We start from the raw sequence: 25117 nt of genomic DNA, 5'->3' as shown, positions 1-25117 counted from the left end.
GAAACCTGTCCTAGGATGCTTGTTTCTGGTCTAGGGAGGACTTGGCAGTTCAGGCTGGCCTATTCCCATGAGACACAGGGTCAAGACTGATTTGCATATGGCTGGGTCTAAACTGGGGTGGCAGGGTGAGCAAAAGAATGATGGATTTAACCCAGATCTCTTGCCTGGGGGTGAATGTTTTGATTTGTTCTGCATTCCATCCATTAATTGTGTGTCTTTTGCTTTCTCGCCCTAAGTGCGCCAGGTATGCCCAGACATGGGTCCTGGGCTCACTGTGCCACTGGAATCAAGCTATCCTGGCTGAAGCGGGGTGAAACCCCAAAACCGGTCCTAGGATGCTTGTTTCTGGTCCAGGGAGGACCTGGCTTGGGAGTTCGGGCTGGACTGTTCCCATGAGGCACAGGGTCAAGACTGATTTGCATATGGCCATGGAGCACGCCGCCCAGCTCACACAGCTCAGCCCCCTGCCTGGGCCCGGCGCGGGAAGGAGGTGTGTTAGAGACTGACCCGGGGACGCAACCAGAGACCAAACAGGAAATGGACAAACAGCGAGAAGAAAGCCCTGCGGGAGGACACCGAGCGCGGACAAGCAGCTTGACTGCAGCCAGACACGAGCGATCACATGGACAGTGGCGAGGCCGCCGGGACTGCCAGCCCATAGCTGCTACTTTTAGGAAACGTAATCTCTGCCCAGCCTCATTAATAGCATCCTCATGAGTACAAAAAAACATACAAAGTATATTTTTAAATAATTTGCAAAATGATGTCAAATGTTCCTTTGAGGCGGGGATTAGCCGAGAACGTCACTTTTTTTGGCTGAAGTGCTCATTCCTACTCTCACTGATTTTGTTTAAGTTTACGAATGTTCGCCTTCCTGGTAGGTACGCTATGTTGATCCTTCGGGAGCCCCGGATGGTATTTTTAAATTTTTGATTCAGCAATTTGCATATCGTCTGGGGGCAAAGGGGGTTGTCGGTTGCAGGAGGGAAAGTTCAGTTGAGGCTTAAAGGTAACCAATGCACTTAAAGCAAAGCGTGTACCTTGTTTTTTAAAGTTATTTTTACTACCTTCTTTGTCAATAGACCAACCAAGGTTTTTATATCAAACCAAAGGGAAATTACACGGCTAGAATATGGACTGTTCGAGTCAATAAACTGTGATAGTTTAACTATGTAAATACTGTTGTTGTAAAGAACAGAGCTTTGTATATTTGAAATGTTTACAAAAGATTGCACTCTGTGTAGCGTTGTAAACCTGTCTCCTGTATCACCTGCTGTGTTGTAGATATCATAGTTACCCTAGCAAAACATATTTATGTGCAAAGAAACCCCGATTCATTTAATTTATTAACTGTAGACGTTTTTGAACCCTTCACAAAAGCAGCATCACATCGTATTTTTGTGAGTTTATTGTTAACACTTCTCCTGACGTTCAGGTGAAGCGGTGCCCTTCTGAAAATAAAATAAAAACCAAACAAAAACACAATTTAACAAGAAAAGCGTGGACTGGTCAATACCGATCGTTGTTACGCCAAAGAAAGAAAGTTGAGTTTTTAGATATTGTAAAACAACCCGGTTCACACCAGCAATGTGATGCCTAGCGGAAGGAGCCTGGCGTAGGGACAAGAACTTCTGAAATGCGCTGTAAACTGCTACCTAACAGAAAATATTCTACAGAGCTTTAAGTGACTAGTATTACCCCAACTAAACGACACTAGTTTCTTTATCCACCACAAAGAGATGAAAGTCGGAGCAAGAGCTCCGTGACTTTCGTATGTTTAACCTGCAGGGTCCCAACCCACAGAAGCAGCAGGGAGACGGACCACCTGGGCTGCCGTACTAGTTTGAGCATGCTGCCCTTCTTTTAACGTGCTGTTGCGAGAGGGGGGGGCGCTTTGCATGAAGGAGGGACTCCTGTCTCGTGTAGGCTTTTGAAGGGGTAGCAGGTATAGCAATTCAACCGGTCGTTTGTTTTTGCTGATAAAATTGTGCCTCCCTAGACCCTACCTTCCCGCGTCCACTGATCACGACATTTGAATGGCCCGTCTGCATTTCTAGGCAGGGGATGAACCGCACCATTTCGTGTTCGTAGTGCAACACAGCCCACTACTATATGATCATACGCATTCACTCACGAAGCAATCAACATTCAATGCACCGCTACTGCTGCTGTTTCATGATCATTCCAAGCATCTCCAAGTGTGTGCCCATGGTCAAGGGTTGTGCAGCCCGCGTGCGCAACAGACCTGAGATACACCTGTCAGCATACTCTGCGCTGCCCGTGAACGGCTGGCAGCTCACCCTGCCCCACGAAGCACCAGGGCCCTGTTGTCTGTGCCTGCAGGGTTCGAGGACGCACCGGGCCCCGCAGAATTGTGTAAGTGTGTTCGGGGGAGGGGGGTGGTTGTGGACCACGCACTGGGCTCCCGAGTTCTCGGCTGCAACTCGCAAGGTTAACGTGCGCATTGGAAATGAAAGCGCAACACTACACACGAGACTACAACTAACACTACCCTCTCAAAAACAAAATAACTCACAATGGCTGTTAGCTCGTACTCTTCAGAAGTAACTCGATAAGTATTTACTACTCCCCCGAAAGCCATATTTATTGTCAAGTTACTGGTCCTGTTGGGTTGTTTCAATAATCGTGTACACAAGGATAAAATTAAATAATGTATTGCGTAACTTTTTTATTCCCCTTCGTTTTTCTTCTGTAACTTGAGCAGAGCGTGTCCTAGGGATTGGCTGTAGCTGCCAGGCATCGGTTTCGATTGTATCTGAAATGAACAAAAGCGCGAGGGCCGCTGCGTCCCCAGGGCACTGCTCGACACATACAATGGCCACCTTAGAGCGAGGACAAGGCAGAGATGCCCTCTGCTGGGCTGGGCTGCTCGCATGCGGTCCAGCAGGAGGCGCAGACCTCTAGGGATCTGCCCCTCCACCGGCGAGGCTCCAAGGGAAGCACCTAGCAGCCCCCTTCACCCGAGAGTACTACATAGAAGGCAGTGCCCATCCCCCGCCCTGGGAGCAATGGCGGCAACTAATTGATTGCAATTATCAGCAATTGATGGGTGCGAGAGGGAGACATTACGTCAAGGATGCGCGGTAAAGCACAAGTCTTCGGTGCACTCTCGCTGTCACCACCTCCGCTTCATCACTTTATAACCCAATAGTTATTGGAGCAAATGGCATGTCTTTTGTTCAAATTAAACTCGCCTAAACGGCTCTTTCCTCGAACACCGGTCAAACCTCCAATTCGCCCTCTTCCGGGAACCAGGTGAGAAACATAACAAGACAAAAATAAACTCTAAGCTCTGTACTCGGGTGTCGACTCACCGACCCTCTTTTAGTCACGTCTCAGGAATATAAACACTTACCAAACATCGGTGTACAAAGGCGACAAAGCAGAGTCGCCACGACGCTGTTTGTTCACCCTCTGTCACCCCTGAACACAGTGTGGTTTAACGTGACTAAGATCCGTAAACCACGAGGTTATATTTGTTTATGAAAGAACTTACCTGAATGTCGCAGTAGACGCGAGAGGAGTCAACAAACCAACTAGGCGGGCAGCGCGAGAGAGCAACAGCAATCAGATCCTCACGGCCAGACGATGGATAAAAAATGGCGGATGGGAGCTTCCAAACTTTTTCGGATTCGGGGGCGTGTTCCTGCTGTTCTAAAAGGGCGTGGCTAAAAAGTGGAAAGAACAGCAACGAACACGCCCCCGAATCTGAAAAAGACGGAGCCTATTTGGAGGGACGGCTCTCTCCTCCAATGGCGGGCCTCCGTTTAGAAAGCCAGCCAATGGAGGAGAAGCAAAAAGAGAGGCGGGCTAAATAGCCACTCTAGGAAACATTAAATCTTCCGACTTCCGGTTCTGCCTTCGGCAGACCGGTAGTCCTCGACCTAAAAAAGGACCAGCAAGGGCTAGAAAAAAAGTGACAGGAAGTGTAGAGTGGTGGAAGAAAGAGGCATGAGATGGAATCAAGATATTCGATAAACCAGTATTCAGTAGCACTCTTAATGAAAACTATGGGCCTGGTCCATTTCTTAAAATATTTACAAATTAATCAGCATCCTGTCTATGTCAATAATAAACAATGAATGAAGTATGTCACCTCAAATACCAACACCCTAGGATGGAGAGTACCAGGCAGGTCGGAGGCTCAGTTTTGAATTTACAGTGAGCGGATGCAAAACTTTCGGCAACTCTGCCATTTTCTGCTGGTTTTGCATCTGCCTGCCCAGAATTTAAAAAAATTGTGAAATGAAGGGAGAATGCCCTCCAGCACAATCACAAGAATTCATTGTTCTGTGCAGTGAAGTATTCACGGAACCACGAATTCTTATGCATCCTGCACTGTCAGGGTCCTGACAATAAAATTACCTTAATGGTAATTACATTAAGTTCATGAAACTGTCCAGCACCTGACAGTGCAAGTTATCCGCGTTGGAGATAAGGTGAAAATACTGACACTCCTACAGAAGTATGCACATGTTCAATCAGCGAAACAACAAAAAAACCAATACTAGCATGTGAAGCAGGAGCATGTACCCACCTTCATAGTAGTGAGCATCTAATGCTATCCCTCGCCAATGAGAACGTCTGTTACGGTGTTCTTGGTACATTGCTTCAAATGCGAGTACATGTGACAGAAACAAACTTGGATCAGCAGCCGCACATCTTTCTTATGAGAAGAAAAGAAACTTGAAAACGATACAAGAAGAGTAACTTTAGATGTTAGGTTTGGGTAATCAGGCTTCCAGTGTACTGACTGTCCACCACTGAAACATGTCCCTCCAAGGTGGGCTGCTTCCCCTCTTCCCTTACTTTCTCCCCATCCTCCTGACCGCCCTCCATGGCTGCTCTGATCCTCCATCCTATCGATCACTCCCCTCCCCCTCCTTTTTATCATCTGTTGAATTGATTACATCTGCAGAGACATCAACAATTCCATTTGCTGCCCAATGCAGATTGCTCTCCATTGTTCCTGGACTTCCTGCAACAATCCCTGCACAGAAGCAGCTCCTCCAGCTTCCTGAGGGACTACAACAGGCTGGGCTAATCCAGAGTACCTTCCAAATATCATTCAGTCCATCCACATAATCTGCTGCAAGCTTTGTCCAGTCGTTCTTGACCAGACACACTTCCATCACAGCACCCAACACCCCATCCTCAGAAGTAGCCAAAGCAACAACATCAGCAGGTGCTTGTCATGGCAAATTCCCTTTCCCCATCCATCAATCTCTCACCTCACTTGTCTCCACCAATCTCAGCAGTTTATTCAAACAGAGTCTGCACTTTCTGACAGAATCCCAAAGGGTTTTCATGGATAATAGAGAATTGTTTCTTGATACTGACCAAGTCTGCAGGGGATGGTGATTCCTCCTCTAGACCCAGATATTCTGTAAGGGGAAGAATGGCTTCTGGAGATCCCTCTCAGAGCTCCTCATCACCAAGGTCACTAGAAGATAGTGTATGGTGCCTCACGGGCATTCCATAACAAGCGATTCGGCTCTCAGTGCATCTGATACTATCCTGGATAATAGTTGGACTGCGAGCTTGGTCATTTCATAGTCTAGCAGGAACAGTTGCACACGGGGTGAATACCGGGAGTGTGGTGAGGTTAAATCAGTCTCTCACTATGTGCACTGTGTGCTGTCATGTAAAACTTCATCGTCAAACAGTCTGCGATTCACTACTCTCACTTCACCCACTTGTGCATTATCGTATTGTAGCCCTGGTGCTGGCTGAACAACTGGCGCTTCCCCAAATTCAGGTGCTGTGGCTGGAACCCGCGCCACATTATCCACTGGCATGTAGAAAACTCATACATCCAATGTATATTAATCCTTTTCTTTCAGGTTACAATTCTTTAGTAGTGATTTGGGAAAATAAGTAAGGGAGCAGTGGGGCGGTAGGGGTACAAGCCCAAACCCTGTCCTCCAAGTGGCTAATTCAGTATTGGAGACGCATATGGTTCTGCTTCATCCCACATACTTATCACTTGTGATTTCTCTTATTTGTTTCCTCATACCAGTTCAGAAAGGCTATCCATGGTTCGTTATCCATTTCATTTGTACAATACTTACATTTTCTCTCTGAATTGAGTCCCATCCATAGTTTCAAAGCTCTGCATGTGCGCTTCCATAGTTGTGATACGTAGCGTGGGTGGGGGTTCCTTTCACTGGGGGCTCTTTGAATTCAAATTTTCTAGCTCCCATCATTTCTCTATTAGCAACATTTAAAGATTCTGTCCGCCTGACGCGCCAGCTTATCCCATGCAGGGAAGTAAGGCAGAACACACAAAGGCAAAAGGAAAGTAAGGCATAACAACCAACTATCTGACCGTCATTGTGAGGAAGGTTGGGAAGCACCTTCCACTTATGCTCACTGGTCCCCATGCTTTCAGAAATGTTCTGGTCACAACCGTGAAGCTGGTGGAGGGATAACCCAGGGTGCTAGATCAGGAGCCGGTCTCACACACCCTCATCCTATATAGGATCTGCTCAAGGGTCCCGGAACTCCTTTCTATCCACCCTTCTCTACACTATTTCTAGAGCCCGCTTGCTCTATACCCTGAATTTCATTTATACTCCTCTGTCTTTGATTTCCTGCAGACTGCTGCCTGCACTTGGGCTTCCCTCCTGGGGAAGTTGCTTTCGAGAGCACCATCAGGGTCCACTCAATGTACTTAACTTAGTGCATTTGCATTAAGGTAAATGATTTCTTGGCCATCCACAATGCTCTCACAAGCACCTATGTAAGGCGTTCTCTTTTTCTCCCACGTGCAGAGAGGTGGAGCAACCCTGATTCCACTCCACAGGTGAAACAAGGCACACATTTAGCATGTTTCGAAAGTCCCCTGAATATTGTTCCCAACTCTATATGGGCAGTGCTGCCAGCAGAGTGCGGGGGAGGATATCTAAGGGAATCAAGAAGAAAAGTAGAAGCCCACGAGGAAAGAACTATTAGAGTCAACTACCACAGTGCGACTTGAAGGAGACGGGGACAGGGAACCAACTACACAAAACTACTCTACACTGCAAGGGCAGGGCAGGGCAGAGGAGAGAGGAGGGATATCGAAATAAGAGTGCAGGTATGAAGGAAGAGTGGTGAGAGTGACGAAGGCAAAACAACTGAAAGGGCGGCCCAGAGGGTGTTCCTAGTGTTATTATTATTGAAGTGAAGCTGAAATTGCCGGATTTTTTTCACTGAAGCGACTATTTACGTGTGAGTTACATTCCGTCGCCATTTTGAGTAGTGTGCATTCAGCAAGCATGGCATTGGTTGAGTTGCAGGTTATCATACGACTTCTAAGCTAAATTTCCTTTTTCCTTCATTCCATAAACTCAGCTTTTTGGGGGGTTTTGGGGTAAAGTTGACGTTAAACTTTGCCTTGTTTCCGCTCAACCCAAAAATATACTATTGAGTAGACTGATGATCCCAATGCACTGAGGGCCAGAATTACCAGTATCACGCTAAGCGCAGTGCAGCAGCCTCAAATGCTGTGCGAGAAGGAGAGAGCAGGATAGCGCCATATTTACAGTAATATTGTAATTGTATTGTAATTGCATTTATATAGCGCTTACTACCCCTGACTAGGTGTCTAAGCGCTTCTTCGGCGAGTAGCATGCTAATCCATGACCCATAGAGGATTAGTGTTGAATTAGTATAGTGAAACATGAAAGTAATTGTAAGTGGTGGATAGCTTAGTCAGTTATTTGGATTTGGAAGGATAGAAGAGGAAAAAAGGTTTGTATTTATATAGTGCTTGTTACCCCTGATGGGCACTCTCCACTCCTCTCCCTAGTGCCGGTGCTGAAATCAGCTGCCGTGAGTTACGGAGACAACTTTGCCTCCATAGTGCGAGGGTGTCTCAGTGAGTCAAGCATAGGTTTTATACTAGAGGGACACCCTTCCAGTACAAAATACTATATTTAGACTAATTTTAAACATTTTCCCAATTTGTATGTGTGCTGTACAATGCGGCACACATGCGAAGTCAGAAAATAAAGGAGAAAAAAGCATTTCTTGTTCATAACGCCTGGTTCATGTGTGACTATTTTCTGATGCTAAACCACGTCTGTTTTGTTTTAGATAAATTTGGTTTAGCGTCAGAAACCTCTGGGGTTGCATGGGAATGCCCATGCACCACCCATGGTACGCTTCTTTGGCGCAAAGTAATGCATAACAGCGCTATGCGCTGCTCTTCATTACTTTCACGTTATTCTCAGCACTAAACAAGTTTAGTGATGGAAAGTTATTCAGAAGAGCAGATTTTGACCGATTTGAGTCACTTTTATGATGCAAACACAGCTCGAAATCTTAGTAGATCTGCCACTGAGTGCGGAAAGTATTTTTCCTCTATTGATAGAACGGGGACAGGAACTAAAATATAAACTATTTTCTCATTCTTACTAGTCCACTTAACTCAAAAAGGAAACCTCAATAAGATAAAAAAGTATTTGGCTTGATTATGACCTAGTTGGAAAATTCGGACCCCTGCACAAACCCCCGATTGATATCGGCAAGTACTACCCGCTGATATATACCGGGTAAATACCGGTCCAATTAGGTTTGCTGTGAACAGTCCCTCAACTTTTGGGTTAGGATTAGAACCCTGCTTTACGCCTGGTACTGCCTTGGCTGCAATGCTGGACTGGGAACAGCAACCATCTCTGGCAATCTGCTCCACCGGCCCCTGTAGTAGGGGTGTTAGTGGGAAGCACCGCCCCAGCTTTTATTACAGCGGGCTGATATTGCAGCACTGCTGTGAAACCGGCCCCCAGTAACTAAACCGGCCCTCACTGGTCCTTAACCTGCCGCCCACCCTTCCAGTCCACCGGGAAAACGCTCGGGGCTCACTACGGCCTGGTTGGCCCTGCTCGGCTGCATCCATAATCCCCACCCTTACCAGTTCATTGGCATCCAGTTTAAGGTCTTCCAATTGGCTAGCAGTTCTTCCTTCGCGTCTAAAGTAATAGTGATGCAGTGATGTGGGTGTGGCGGGGTAGGTTGAGAACCAGTCTTAAGGCCACACCGTGGATGGTTTGCAGCTTATGTGTTAGTTGGGTGGGTAATTTGTGGTAGAGGTCATTGCCGTAATGCAATCTGCTTGGGATCATAGCCTGGGTGCGGTCAATCTGGTGTCCAGGGGGACCCATTTGTAGATCCTTCTGAGCATGCATAATCCACTACCAGACACGCCCTATCCCTTTATCTTACTGTTGCAGGTTCCTGCTTCTCCCTTTATGACGTTCGCGTACTCCTTCTTTCCCCATAGTGTGTTTTCCCCTTTCTTACTCTCGTAAAATGTCAGATGAGGAAAAATAAGTACCGGTCCCCAAACATTAGTGCCTGTGGGCCCCACAGGCAACCTCAGGCACTAATTTAGCATTGTGCCTAGTTAGCATTTCGATGGTGTATACCAGAACTTGGAACAGGGTTCTACATACACTTACAAGGTGGGAAACAGTGTTTACAATACTGTCATTACATCGCATGACTATTACAATGCGGTCAAATAGTAAATACTATTCCTAAGTCCAGCGCGCCCCCTACAACAAGTTGTTCTAATGACTTGCGATGTAAAAGCATTGCGTATTAATAATGTTGTCATTGTAACGACCGCTTTGTAAAAGCACGCAATGTAATACATCACGTTGTATTGTACTGTATTCTTATAAGGTGCTTTGAATATATTCCTTTAGTCGGTATCGACTTAGGATAACTCAAGGCAAAGTGTAGATACGAACAATAAAAGAGTTACTGTCTAGATGACTGTGGCATACACGTTACTGTAAGTACACAACATTTTGAATCTATTTGCAGTTCACTCCGCCAGGAGCATGCCTTAGTTCCACGTCAAAACATTAATTTCAAACGTAGCTTGTGAAAAAAATATTATTCAAAATGTAGAAAATATACCTTTTGACCATACCTAATTAAATCCCTTCAAAAATGGGAAAACTGAGAATACAATTCAAAAATGTTACTTATATTAATATTTACATGTAGTTATGTTGTACAAAATCCTTAAACATAGTCTAAAAAGTACTCCATTCATTAGTATTAATAGCCCAAAATGTTATAGCTCTAAAGTGTAACTGTTGTAGTTGCAAGTGAGTTCTACTCTACACCTCAGTGTACACTATTGCACCTACTGGAAAGATAGTTTTCAGTGGCCCGACTAGATTATCTTCTAAATTACCTGTGTTAAAGGATTTAATTTAGGTCGCAATTACTGTAGGAAGTTAATTATGAAAAGCAGAGATTTTGCTAGTTACATGTTTCAGAGGATTTTTTTAGCAATAATACTGACTAGTACTATATAAAATCAGTTTATACGTTAAACAACCTATGGGCTCTGATAGCCTCTGTAAGGGCTCTAATCACTCCCGTAGCACTGAATGAAGCCTTAGGGACAGGCCCACTCCTGAAGGTAAATCTTTCATCCTTTTCATCCCTTATGAAAATACAAAGCTGTGGAAAATCCAGCCATTGCTAGAATCTCAGAGAGAGTAATAAATGTACATGCTTATAGTAAATCACACTTATTATTTTTCAACATCTTTTGCAGCTTTTGGCTTTTTCAGGCTGGTGCCTCACTCGCCTTCCCCTAAAATGATGCCAGGGTGGGATTACAGTGAGTAAAAAACCTGTTGGCCCGTCGTCGTGAGGCAAGTGCCAGCTCAGAAGTCTAAGCTCCCGTCTATTTCTGTGCTTCCGGCTCCCTAATTTACACCCCCTTTGGGGAGAAGCGTTTGTGAGTCAGAGACGCCATTTTCCTGGGAATATGGAACACTACGTGAGTTATTGTGGCTGAGAACTCTGGGTAACCTGGGCGTTGCCAAGAGCGAAGGGAAGGCTTTTGAGGAGGTCGGGACCAGCATGGCAGTCCTCTGGCATACTCGGCCGCCATGTCAGGCCCGAGAGGTGTTTTGAGGAGGAGGGAACCAGCATAAGCCATTTTGCTGCGCTGAGCTGCATCATTGTAAAAGCACTCGGATACGTCCTATTAACAACAATAAAGTGCATCTAAGTGCTTTCCACTGCGCTAGCGCAGAATTGGTTGGCATGTGCCAGCGCAGACCCCCTTGCGTCTTGTTGCAACAGTGCCTGAGTTGGGGTAATCATTTTTGTGCAGGAGGGGACACCTTCCTGCACAAAAACAATCATTGATGGCATTTTCCACTTTCTTCAGAAAGAGGAAAAAACATGAGAAATAAAAGTATTTCTCCTCGTTGCACCACTCCTACACCTCCCCCGGGGAGGCGTAGGATTCTGACACATTCCGAGCTTTACAAAACATTGTAAATCTGGGAATGTGTCCTGTTCCATGGATATTACGTGGGAACACCCACAGCAACACCCATGGTACGCCCCTTTCACGCAGAGTAATGTGCGAAAGGGGTCCATATTTACAAGGCCATAAAACATCATGCAGGGTGAATTTGTGTGGCTTTGAAAATTGGAGCAGGCACACTGCGCCGCTGATGCGTCACAAAAAAATGACGCACTGGTGGCGCAATGGCCTTGTAAATGAGGCCCTAAGTACAGTCAGTCAGTCCCACTGAGGATCAGTCTGAGGCTGTGGGGATAAGCTACAAGCAAGTGTATATTTGGTACAGGAGGTTAAAGCAGGCAAATGCTGCAGAACAGAGAAGCAGGCAAAAGAGTTTAAGAATAAAGTAATACGACAGAAGCTGTGAGCTGGTGATGGACTAGAGTAGGGACTTAGGTCAACGGTGCATTGCAGGTGTATAACACTTGCTCCAGAGTTAATTTTTAATCTTTCACCTAAGCTCCCTTGGCCTGCTGAGGGAGCTTTTGTTTACGCTGTTGCTGAAGCCACGGCGTAGTTCCGTGTTTGAGCCTGTTGGCCTGCATGATGGCATTGCTCTGTGGCGGCTGGTACCATAGTGGAGAACTGTCTGAGGCTGTGCGCACCCGCTTCTTTAGGGCTCACGTTTCTACAGTATTTCAGCTGAGTGGGTGGGGCTCATGAAAGCACACCCAAGCCTCAGCTCTGAATTGTAAGACAGGCACCAGCATTGAGGCTTTCTGTTCATCTTCTCAGTTCAGACAAGTTCAGTTGCTGTTACTACACAGTGTGACCAGAGGGTTTCAAGTGATGTTATAGCGTTGGTCCAATAGCCCCTTGGACTAGTCACTGTGGAGGGCAGTCCATTTTTAGCAAGCTTCAGTATGTTAGAGGAGTTTGAATGTTTGACATTTATCACTTGAATTCCAACATCTGCACATGACATGGAATCTTTGTGCTTTCACCACTTCACTGCATAGCTTTTGATTGGCTCAAAAGAATGAGGCCAAAAATTACAAAGTGAAACTTGTTTGTAAACTTTTTACATACTTGCAAATTTTACTGTGTGACACCTACAGCCATTCCCGATTTTCCATTCACCACAATGCTTCATTATAGAGCTTTTTGTTCCTTTATTTAATATTTTATGTTGGGTCTGAATATCCCAAGTTGCAAAGTGTTACTGGATAAAAAAACATGTTTTCCAAAGCAATCAAGCATTTCCTAAGATCAATTGGATACTTTGATATTAATATTTAAAGAGTGGATTAGATTGTTTCCAATAGTTTTACAATGTTAGAAAAGTACATCACTGCACTATAGAAGTATCCTAATTTTTCTAGCCTACTGCATGGAGTTATTTCATGAGTTTCCATGACATAACTCATTATCAAGAGGCAGTGCAGGGTTTTTTTAACCCTACCAGTTTTATTCAAGATCATAGTTTCCATTTCTTTCTCTCATGCATTTATTGCCAATAATCTTAAAGAGTTCCTATATGCACCTATTGTGCCTTAGACACTCACTAAAATCTTAGTGAGTGAATGACAGTGACTCCATGGAGCTAGGTAGTGCTCACTTGTAGCAGAAAAGGCGGACTGAAGCCTAGCTACCTGGTGCCTGCCCTGCTTTAGAGGAACCTGTCCTGTGTCCTGTGGAGATGATCTGTGGCCTGAAGAGCAGACTGTGGTCAGGAGACCTAAACATAAGACTGGCGATCAGAACAGTGGGAGGTGACAATGGGCCTCTAGATGACAAACCCACTGGAAGAGTTCACTGGTAAGAGGGTCCTCTAACCACAGTAACTGAGGTGGCAGTACCTTAGAAACTTATGATGCTTTGGCACCAAAGTCAAAGACCTCTGGCTTTTCCCTTGTTGTGGGCCTGTGACACCTGCATTACTTCCAACCTCCAAATGATTTTAGACCCCTTCCATTTCTCTCCAATGCTCAATCACAATTCCAACAGTGCTGCACAGAAAACATATTATGAAAACAACCACCTGTTACTCACCTTTAACCTCCTGACCACACAGGACTTCACTAAAGCTTGAAAAGCGTGCAGACCAGCACCATCCCTGGTAGGAATATGTCCTGCTCATATATGCAAGAATATCCTCATTAACAGCTCTGCAACTGATCTAGCCAGAACTTTCAACAACTCCTTGGAGAAAGGTCTCTTCTCAAAAGTACTCCCTAAAACAAAAGAGGCCTTCAAACAACGTCTCCTGCTAACTTCCAGACAATAACAAACTGTTTATAGGCAAATAGATTGAAAGTTAACCTACTCTTAGATTACCAAAGCGGATTCTGGTATGGCTGTGGCACGAAGGCAGCACTGACATCCACACGGATTGATTTAAACACTGGAATGGATACAAATGGAGAACTGGTACGCGTATAACTTGACCTCTCCCTTGCCCTTGATTCTGTCCATCTCTACAGGGACTTGGAATTGGACAAGTTTTATTAAAAAATAACTTTGTATCTGTAGTTATCTAGGCCTCTGCCATTTAGTATTCCACCTCTGCCCATTATACTCCATACAAATCAACTTTTCTGCCAGCTTGTCGACAACCGCCTGGTGCATTCCTACTGAACATGGCTCAATATGTATACACACATGGGAACTGTTCAATGTGGCGTACTTACAATAACCATTCTTTTTTTAATGTAGTACAGGTGTGTAGCAGTGCATTTACATGCAGAAATATTACCAACTCATTAGCACACAACTGCGGAAGAAGGAATGGTATTTAGGGAATTAAACCTATGATTTACCAGCTACCTACCCCAACTTCACTTGTGGGAACCCACAAAGCAGTCCTTAATTCATAAAATCATAAAGGCCGGGACCCAAAGCTTTGCTCAGGATTCGGTGCCCCACAATTTCAAATGTCAGGAGAGCTGAATACCAACACTGCCAAGGCTTGATTATACTGTGTGCCACTTTCATCTACTACCAGGCACGCCTTGCCCCCTTATCTCACTTCTTGTTTTTTCATAATTTTTCCATATTTCTCTTTCGTCTTTCCCACGTTTTGTTTTTCTCTCTTGTTTTGGAGCAAAGTCTGATGAGGAAATATGAGTGGAGGATACCACTAAGCCTAATATTTTGAGACCTGTACGTAAGGGCACCTTCACCCATGAATATTTTGCAACATCCAATTGGGTAAACAAAAGTGTACCTTCAGAGGTTAATGGGGCAGGATCATATTTCTGGACTATCAATTATAAATATTTCACAACCACATTGTCCTGCACAGAAGGAATCCGGGAATAGACAAAAAAGGGTGTTGTCTTGAGATACCTTTGTGAAAACATGTCTTATGTGCTTTGGATTCAACTTTATAGAAGCTGTTTTTAATTGTTAGTGCACTCAATCTGTTTTTGAAAGATCACTGTGAATAGCCTAGGAACAGTGTCTAATCTACTGAAACATGATTGTTAAAATATCAATGCGTCCACTATGTTTAAATTGCACAGTTTGGCACTTGTTATTCTCATATTTGATATGAGGATAGCCTGGACTCCACTTCTGGACATTTTTGTCCTGTTCCATTGCTGGAAGCATTATCTCCCCCCCCCCCCCCCCCCTCCGAAATGTGGCTCTAGTTGTGCCCCTGACCAGCATGTCAGTCCTCTAGCATGCTTGGCCACCATGTCAGGCCTGAGAAGGTGATCTAGACGGCTCGCAGGCGCAGTTGATTGCAGGCCTTTCATTCGCTTCGTTTTCATCTTTATCCCATTGGCATCCATCTGTATGCTCTGATGTTGGAATAATCACAGATGCACGACCCAGTCAACTCCAAAGCGCAACGTGCAAGTGAACGCCTGGTCAGGTTTCACCCAGCTTAGGCTTACTAGGCGTACGTGTGCCCACTTAGTGCCAGCAGCCCAGCATGGCAGGATTGATGCTTGCACCCATGCCCAACCTGCCCACGCATAGCCCTCTTTGCGGTCTCTGTTGGCGACTGCAGCCGGCATCTGGAACATGCACATACATCCCCTTTCAGCTCTTATACAAAGGGTGGATTGTTTGGCACTATACTGTAGCTGGATGCAACGCAAAATATGTCTTTAATGGAATAAGAAACGTAACATCAAAGATGCCGTTTTTAGTAAAGTGCATACTAGTGGGGATTACATTGTGTCTAAGCACTCCAAAGTTTGGAGATAGGGGATAGTGGAAGACCCTGAAATATAAAGTGATTTGCCCAGGATCACACCGTTGGGTCATGTCAATTATTTCTCCTGATCGTTTGGTCGGCAGTTTAACACCTAAACCACTTCTCGACCATGAAATATGATTTCAAGATGGCTTCTGCATTGGTTCGATTTGACCATCAGTGGCAGAAGGATTTTTCCTTTTCCTCGCCCTAGATTATGCCTTGCCTCTCAGTTAAACTCAGGAAGATTTATCATCACATTGTACATTAAAGAGCTATGTACAACTTTGGAAGATTTTATGTACTACTTCCAAGGCAGCAAGCACAGCTGTGATGGAATCCCAGAATAAAATACCTTTTCCAGTTGCCGGACAAATAAAGACTAGTTCTTGAGAACTAGGCTATGGCCACCATTTGAGAGGCCTTAGTCACTAGAGGTACCTTAATCTTGAAACATTCAGAAAACGGTCCAAAAGCACATATTGCTACATATGACTATTTCATAATTTTAAAACATATGCACTAGTTCTCATTGTTCTTGTGTTTAATGACCGCACCGACATCACACCCCTAAAGAGGGGCGTGGCGCGAGAGGCCAAGATGTTACACGCATTTTAGAAATGCTCTGGACTTCTGGACTCCGCAGCCAGCCGTTCCTGCCATCTTTGGCTGCTGCCTGCTCCTACCCTCTCCTAGACCGATGTGGCTACTTCCAGGCGTGGGTTGCACGGAGTGCTGGGCCGAGCAGTGGACTTCTAAGATGGCGTCTGCCCTCTAAACGGACTGTGCGCGGCGGCTGGAGAGAGCCCAGAGGTGGGCAGTGAAGCTGAGGTGAGGTAGGCCAGTGACCTGGTTCCTAAGACCCGGCTGCACTTGTACACCACTGTGAAGCTCCTCTGGGGACTCTGGAATCCTCGTCCGGGAGATAGGAGGTGGCTTCTTCTCCAGGGCCCCTGTTGCTTTAGCTAGCCTGCCACTGTTGGTGGAGAAAGCAGGCCGGGTGCAATCTCGCCTGGCCAGACTTGTGCCTCCTGCATAATGGGGCCCCCTTGCATCAATCCTGGGGCCCTATTGCACTCAGCAGAAGAGGACTCTGAGGCGCTGTCCTGGAATTGGTGGCCTTCCCCCCTACTGGGCACCGTAAGTCAGATGAATTCATGGGGTGGAGGAGCGCGGGAGCTCCGGCTGCTCATACTTCCCCGCCGCAATCGGTGAGGCAAGCGGGCCAGACGCGATTTTCACAGGGTACATAGCCCTTCGTGTAGCAGGTCAGCGCTTGGACCCTGTCCTCACACCAACTTTCCCATGGATTAGACTGGTGCCACAGAGGTGGCAAGAGGGGTCTCCCATGTCTGGGAGTTGGCTAAGGACAGTCTTTCTATCTCGTTGGACCCCCTGCGGGCTAGGACCCTGACTGATTTCAGCTGTTCACCAGCACCTGGAGGTTCCCCGGATGGAGGGAGTCTACATCAGTGAGTGTACACACTGGTGGGGCTCACCAGGCAGGTCGCCCTGCTAGTTGTCCTTTTGGGGCGCCAAGTCTTGGGTCACCCTGGAGGGGCGGCCGCAGCTCTCACCCATCCTGACTGGGGGGGCCCCAACCAACGGCAATCAACATGGTGAAAACAAGGGTGCAAACTCACAGACCCAGGCACATATTGAGAAATACGTCACTCTGGTAAAGGATCACCCCATGCCGCCTGGCATGGCTGTGGGTTCACCGGCTGGAGACCACTAATGTGACTGCCATCCTACAAGCTATCCAGACTTCCACAGAGGCGGTTGAAGTGATGGTCGGGGAAGTAGGCATAGAAGTAGCCCTCCAGCGGCATGCGCAAAGTTGCAGGAAGTGTAACCAAAGCCAAAGGGAGGAACTCTCAACTTGAAGACAAAGCCGCCAACCTTAAAAAGGCTGTGGCCCAGTTCAATATTTCCACTCGCAACCTTGAAGCCAGGGCCAAAGATGGGGAAAATAGATCTAGCCAGAACAACCTCCGCTTTGTGAGATTCCCTGAAGGGGTTGAATCTACAGCCCGAGCAATTTCTTGACACTTGTCTCAAGTCAAAGGCCGCAGAGGGTGCCCTCTTGCCTTGGTTCATACCCCCTAGACCTATGATTGCTCCCATACTAAATCACCGCAACCGGGAGGCGCTTCTGAAAGAGGCACTCAAAAAAGCAACCCTTCACTTGACTCATACCATGAAGTTCCTGGATTATACCAAGTTAGTACAAAGGCAAGTAAATCCTTCCATGTGGTCAAAGCAAAACTGCAGGAAATATTCATGTCATATATGCAATAATATTTGGCAAAGCTGTAGAAGATCCACGACTCCCGAACTTACTTCTTTAAGAGCCCCTAGTGGACCCGCCAAGAGGCTTGAGCGCTGCCGGTGGGATCTGTCGCCCTTCCACCATGAAGACCTACAATCTTGGACATCCCAGCAGCCCGAGCGTGCGCTGCCGAGAAGGTATTGAGGTCCCAGGGAGGCCCCGAGACGCCACAGAGATTTACCCAACTCCCCCAGTGTGGAGGGAGGTCAACGATAACGAAGATACATGACTCCAGAGAAGCTCTGCTTCCTGGGTGACGTGCAGGAGACTGTCTCTGAGGAACAAAGTCCGTGCCTTCCCTTCCATCCCGAATCCCTTCCTCTATTCACCTCCCCAAGGGAATGAGGACATTGGTGGGGACAGTAGGACAAATTGAATGCCGGGTCCGAGGATACCACCCTTGGCATCCTTCAAGGGAGGAGAGCCAGGTCGAATGCTTGTGCTAATGACTAAAGAGTTGTGTTTATGGGCACTTGCTGGGGTGTCAGATGCTTCTGGGGTGAAAGTTTGGGGAGGAGGGAATTTCGGGGAAGGGATTATTTTATGGTTTTCTTTGGGGAATTGGTTTGTTAGCTTTGTTACACACACCGGGCAGCACATTCATCCACTACTACCCTACACATGTGCACATCTCCACGGGGGGGATTTGGCAACCCTTGACTCAGGCTGTCTCCTCTTCAGAATGGCTTGCTTTAAGGTATTGACATGGATTGTCAATGGCCTGTTAGATCCGATCAAGCAAATGGCAGTCCTCTGTTATGCCAAGGGAACCCGCCCTGCAGTCCTGATGTTGCAAGAGACCTTTGTTGACACCAACTGTTAATTTTTATGCAGATTCGGCTATAACTGGGCCTATCATGTGAGATACACGAGGGGCTCTGGGGAGAGGGGGGGAGGAGGGGGGGGAGCTATACTCCTGCCCAAAAATCACTTTGGTGTTGAGTAAGACGAGCCTGGACACACTGGGCTGATATGTGGCAGAGGAGGGGACGCTGGAGAGCAAACATGTCAACCTCCTGAACGTCTATATCCACCTCACTTCCTAACACAGACCCAGAGGTACTTAAGAAGGTCACCTCTGGTTTCCCCGCCGGACCACCATATTTTGGGATGACTTCAACGCGACGCCTTGCCTTCAGCTGGACTCTTCTAACCCCCCTTTTCCCCAACAAAACATCAACAGCCAAGGTGCAAAATCTGGGGTCCTGGATGGATCGCCAGTGCTTGTGAGATAGGTAGTGAACCTGGCCTGCCTATGACATGAAACATGCACATGCGTCCACCTTGACAAAGACACTCTCTTGGGGCACCAGTTTGGCCAAGGTGCCAATGTAGTGGCTCAGTGCTGCTGTCTCACCAGCAAGCAGATTCAGGAACACATTCTGATGGAACTTTAAATGTATTTTGAGACGAACTCTGGGTCAGTGGCCTTCTCCGGGTTTCTCTGGGAGGTTGGCAAAGCCTATCTTAGGGGGATCTCCAAATCCTACCCCAGCCGGGCAGATAGGCTGTATGGTGAGGAACTTGCCTGTCTAGAGACCCAAATACTGACGTTAGAGAAACCTTGCTCTTTGGGTGCCACTGAGGGATTCAACAGGCAACTCGACATTCATAGGGCCTCTCTGCACCAGCTGGTGCTCGACGAGGACCACCAGTTTTGAAGAACAAGCACCCAGAGGGTGTATGAGCATAGCGAGAAAAATGGAACTCTAGTGAGATGACCTGGAGACTGCCATTACGGCTGCTGAAATAGAGGCAGTCATACAACATTCGAAAATCCGAAGGACCCATGGGATCCGATGGCTTCCCAGTAGAATACTATTGGTGTTTCCAATCCCTGGTTATGCCACATCTAGTAAACCTCTACCCTGAGGCAGAACAATGGGGTTCCTTTCCTCCAAAGCTGGATGTGGCCACTATGGGTGTCCTTCCCAAATGATGTCAGCCCCCCATTTGTACAACAAAATGGGTGGTAGAGGCACTCCGAGTTCGTGTTTGAAAAAATGTTTTACTCGTTTAACACTTCTTTTGAATAGCGTGCTGTGGAGTGGATTCCAACAGTCATGGATTCCTGACACTTCAAACCTTCAATACTAGGACCGGTGGGGCCCTAATCTCCACGCACAGTTGCGTTCAGGTCAATACCTTAAGACAATTCTCAAGACTGTAGTTTTTTATGAACATACTTAATCCAACGTTTGTGATGAATGAATAAAAAAATTATTTTCGAATCAATGTCTCAATGATTAAAGCAATTTATTCATTGCAAAAATATTTGTTAGTTGAATCTTCATTCATTTCTTCGTACAAATCCAAATTACACTCTTACAAGAGGTTCACTTTTGTAAATGCCCAATGCATTTCGAGCCAACCGGCTCTTCGTCAGGGGCTAAGTATCTAAAGAAATAAATAAACAATGTATATTTACACAATGAACGTGACAATGATGGCAAAAACATCAGTTTGCAAATACATGATCAAACTCAAAAATTCATAACATTCTTTGCTGAAACAACTACGTGAATGAGTTGAGTGACCGAATAATGACCCAGAATGACCATCACCAAGAAATATTTGAATAAAGTTGTGTGAATGGTGAAGGAAGCGTAAAAAAGCTCAATGGGACTGTTACCTTGTTGATCAATGAAAAACCGCTTTTCAGAACGAAGAATTCAATCTGAAAACAGAACACACTAGAATGTCGTCTCTAAGCATAAAGAAGGAAACTGACAAGAGCGATAAGACGAAAATTCAAATGAAAAAATCTTACCGACACAGTACAACGTGGTCGATTCAATGAAGAGGAAACCTATCCGACTGCTGGTTCAAAAAATCACCAGGTGAAACTCATAGCGGCATGTTGGGAGCATGCGCTTATATCAAAGCATGTTAGACATAAACAAGGTGACTGAACAACGATGACCCAACTACATATGGGTGGAACTATCACAAGAAAGGAAACTATACTGGAAATAAACAAGGTGACTAAAAATACGCAGCCTCTCATCAAGGTTAAGGCTAACTCCTCTATTGGAAATGGACAAAATGACCATGCGCATAAGCCTGAATCAAGGTGGGGGTAATGCTCACGTGCATACTGTGCTGCTGAACTAAAAATGAACAAGGTGACTAAAAACAAGATAAATGGTACCGCCATCTTGGAAGAGAGCGAAAATGGACCCGGAGAGGAAAATTACTGTAATAATAGTTGAAAAAATGGTGGAAATACAAAATGTACCGGAAAAAATGAAACGTGTGTTGGTGAGGTCACTGGTCAGGGTAATCTAACCCAAGAAGAATGGTTAATCACATTGATATATATGAATATGCAATACTATCCTGATACAAAAAAGCTCTAGCAAGAATACATCATAAATAACAAGCATAGTCTATTTTGTCATTGATGCCTTTCTCCATTAAGGTGTCCAAACGCTTGATCCAATAGGTCTCCCTCTGTAGGAGACTTCTGGTCAGATCTGTGTCTTGACGTTGCTCTACTCTTTCTAGCACAGAGAATCTGAGTTGGGCGATACTGTGCTTTTCTTCATTCCAATGCATGGCCAAACTGCTGTGTTTATTCAATGTTCTAATTGTACTTTTGTGCTCAGATATCCGTGTTTTAATTTTTCTTTCGGTTTTGCCCACATACAACTTGCCACATGGACATTTAATGTAGTAGATGAGTTTGTTTGAATTACAATCAGAAGTGTGGTGAAGTTTAATGATTTCTCCAGTACATGGATGGTTTAATGTGTTACCAATGATCACATTATTGCAATGGATGCAATTGTGACATTTACTCATTCCTTTGTAAGCGATGTTTCCTTGCTTGATTGGAGTATTGATAATTTCTTTGATGTTTTTTGCGCGTTTATAAGCGAACATGGGAGGATCTTTGAAAATGTTGTGAAAATCAGGCTCATTCTGTAACAATTCCCATCTTTTGATAATGATATTCTTCACTTTACCAGATGCTGTGGAGTATTTTGATACAAACACTTGTCTAGTTGTCTGTTTTCGTGGTCTGCTTAGTAAGAGACTCTCTCTATTGAGTTTGGATGCGCGTTGTTTGGCTGATTCAATCAATTCTGTAGGGTATCCCCTGGCAAGATACATCTGCTGTTGGAGTGATAAATTCTTCTCCGTATCCTCTGCAGTGGAGCAGATCCGTTTTATCCGCAAAAATTGGGACAGTGGTAAGTTGTGTTTTAGGCTGTTGGGATGGAAACTTTGAAAATGGAGCGCGCTGTTCACATCTGTTTGCTTTTTGAAATCCTCCGTTTTTATGTAACCCGCTTCTTTGGTGAGAATAACATCAAGAAAAGATATTTTTGTCTGGTCAATTGCATGGGTAAACTGAATATGTTCATCAATTTGATTAAGTTGTTCAATTTTGCTTTCCAACATTTCCTGAGTATTGATCCAGAGAATAAGTATATCATCAATAAATCTGCAATATAGCAGTAGATTTCCAGTCCATCCAATGTCTTTGTAGATATAGTCTGATTCAAATTTAGCCATGAAGGTGTTGGCATATGCCGGAGCCCCGGCAAAGCCCATAGATGTACCTTGTTGCTGCAAATAAAAATCATTATTCCAGTAAAAGTAACTGTGATGTAAACAAAAATGTAAAAGTTCCAGAATGAACACTTTGTCTGCTCTGAGCGAAGATTGGCGCAGTAGAGCCCATTCTACCGCCTCCATGCCAGCTGAGTGAGGGATCGAAGTATATAAAGACTTGACATCTATAGTGCAAAAAATGATGTCTTCCATGAACTTTATTTTCTGTAGCTTTAATAAGAAATCTGTCGTATCTTTGATATACGAGGGCTTCCTACAACCGTTGGTTCAAGAATGGCCCTCGTATATCAAAGATACGACAGATTTCTTATTAAAGCTACAGAAAATAAAGTTCATGGAAGACATCATTTTTTGCACTATAGATGTCAAGTCTTTATATACTTCGATCCCTCACTCAGCTGGCATGGAGGCGGTAGAATGGGCTCTACTGCGCCAATCTTCGCTCAGAGCAGACAAAGTGTTCATTCTGGAACTTTTACATTTTTGTTTACATCACAGTTACTTTTACTGGAATAATGATTTTTATTTGCAGCAACAAGGTACATCTATGGGCTTTGCCGGGGCTCCGGCATATGCCAACACCTTCATGGCTAAATTTGAATCAGACTATATCTACAAAGACATTGGATGGACTGGAAATCTACTGCTATATTGCAGATTTATTGATGATATACTTATTCTCTGGATCAATACTCAGGAAATGTTGGAAAGCAAAATTGAACAACTTAATCAAATTGATGAACATATTCAGTTTACCCATGCAATTGACCAGACAAAAATATCTTTTCTTGATGTTATTCTCACCAAAGAAGCGGGTTACATAAAAACGGAGGTTTTCAAAAAGCAAACAGATGTGAACAGCGCGCTCCATTTTCAAAGTTTCCATCCCAACAGCCTAAAACACAACTTACCACTGTCCCAATTTTTGCGGATAAAACGGATCTGCTCCACTGCAGAGGATACGGAGAAGAATTTATCACTCCAACAGCAGATGTATCTTGCCAGGGGATACCCTACAGAATTGATTGAATCAGCCAAACAACGCGCATCCAAACTCAATAGAGAGAGTCTCTTACTAAGCAGACCACGAAAACAGACAACTAGACAAGTGTTTGTATCAAAATACTCCACAGCATCTGGTAAAGTGAAGAATATCATTATCAAAAGATGGGAATTGTTACAGAATGAGCCTGATTTTCACAACATTTTCAAAGATCCTCCCATGTTCGCTTATAAACGCGCCAAAAACATCAAAGAAATTATCAATACTCCAATCAAGCAAGGAAACATCGCTTACAAAGGAATGAGTAAATGTCACAATTGCATCCATTGCAATAATGTGATCATTGGTAACACATTAAACCATCCATGTACTGGAGAAATCATTAAACTTCACCACACTTCTGATTGTAATTCAAACAAACTCATCTACTACATTAAATGTCCATGTGGCAAGTTGTATGTGGGCAAAACCGAAAGAAAAATTAAAACACGGATATCTGAGCACAAAAGTACAATTAGAACACTGAATAAACACAGCAGTTTGGCCATGCATTGGAATGAAGAAAAGCACAGTATCGCCCAACTCAGATTCTCTGTGCTAGAAAGAGTAGAGCAACGTCAAGACACAGATCTGACCAGAAGTCTCCTACAGAGGGAGACCTATTGGATCAAGCGTTTGGACACCTTAATGGAGAAAGGCATCAATGACAAAATAGACTATGCTTGTTATTTATGATGTATTCTTGCTAGAGCTTTTTTGTATCAGGATAGTATTGCATATTCATATATATCAATGTGATTAACCATTCTTCTTGGGTTAGATTACCCTGACCAGTGACCTCACCAACACACGTTTCATTTTTTCCGGTACATTTTGTATTTCCACCATTTTTTCAACTATTATTACAGTAATTTTCCTCTCCGGGTCCATTTTCGCTCTCTTCCAAGATGGCGGTACCATTTATCTTGTTTTTAGTCACCTTGTTCATTTTTAGTTCAGCAGCACAGTATGCACGTGAGCATTACCCCCACCTTGATTCAGGCTTATGCGCATGGTCATTTTGTCCATTTCCAATAGAGGAGTTAGCCTTAACCTTGATGAGAGGCTGCGTATTTTTAGTCACCTTGTTTATTTCCAGTATAGTTTCCTTTCTTGTGATAGTTCCACCCATATGTAGTTGGGTCATCGTTGTTCAGTCACCTTGTTTATGTCTAACATGCTTTGATATAAGCGCATGCTCCCAACATGCCGCTATGAGTTTCACCTGGTGATTTTTTGAACCAGCAGTCGGATAGGTTTCCTCTTCATTGAATCGACCACGTTGTACTGTGTCGGTAAGATTTTTTCATTTGAATTTTCGTCTTATCGCTCTTGTCAGTTTCCTTCTTTATGCTTAGAGACGACATTCTAGTGTGTTCTGTTTTCAGATTGAATTCTTCGTTCTGAAAAGCGGTTTTTCATTGATCAACAAGGTAACAGTCCCATTGAGCTTTTTTACGCTTCCTTCACCATTCACACAACTTTATTCAAATATTTCTTGGTGATGGTCATTCTGGGTCATTATTCGGTCACTCAACTCATTCACGTAGTTGTTTCAGCAAAGAATGTTATGAATTTTTGAGTTTGATCATGTATTTGCAAACTGATGTTTTTGCCATCATTGTCACGTTCATTGTGTAAATATACATTGTTTATTTATTTCTTTAG

This window comes from Triturus cristatus, chromosome 3_1, assembly GCF_964204655.1.
Source record: "Triturus cristatus chromosome 3_1, aTriCri1.1, whole genome shotgun sequence".
NCBI lineage: Eukaryota > Metazoa > Chordata > Amphibia > Caudata > Salamandridae > Triturus > Triturus cristatus.
Note: the sequence above shows the minus strand (reverse complement) of the source record.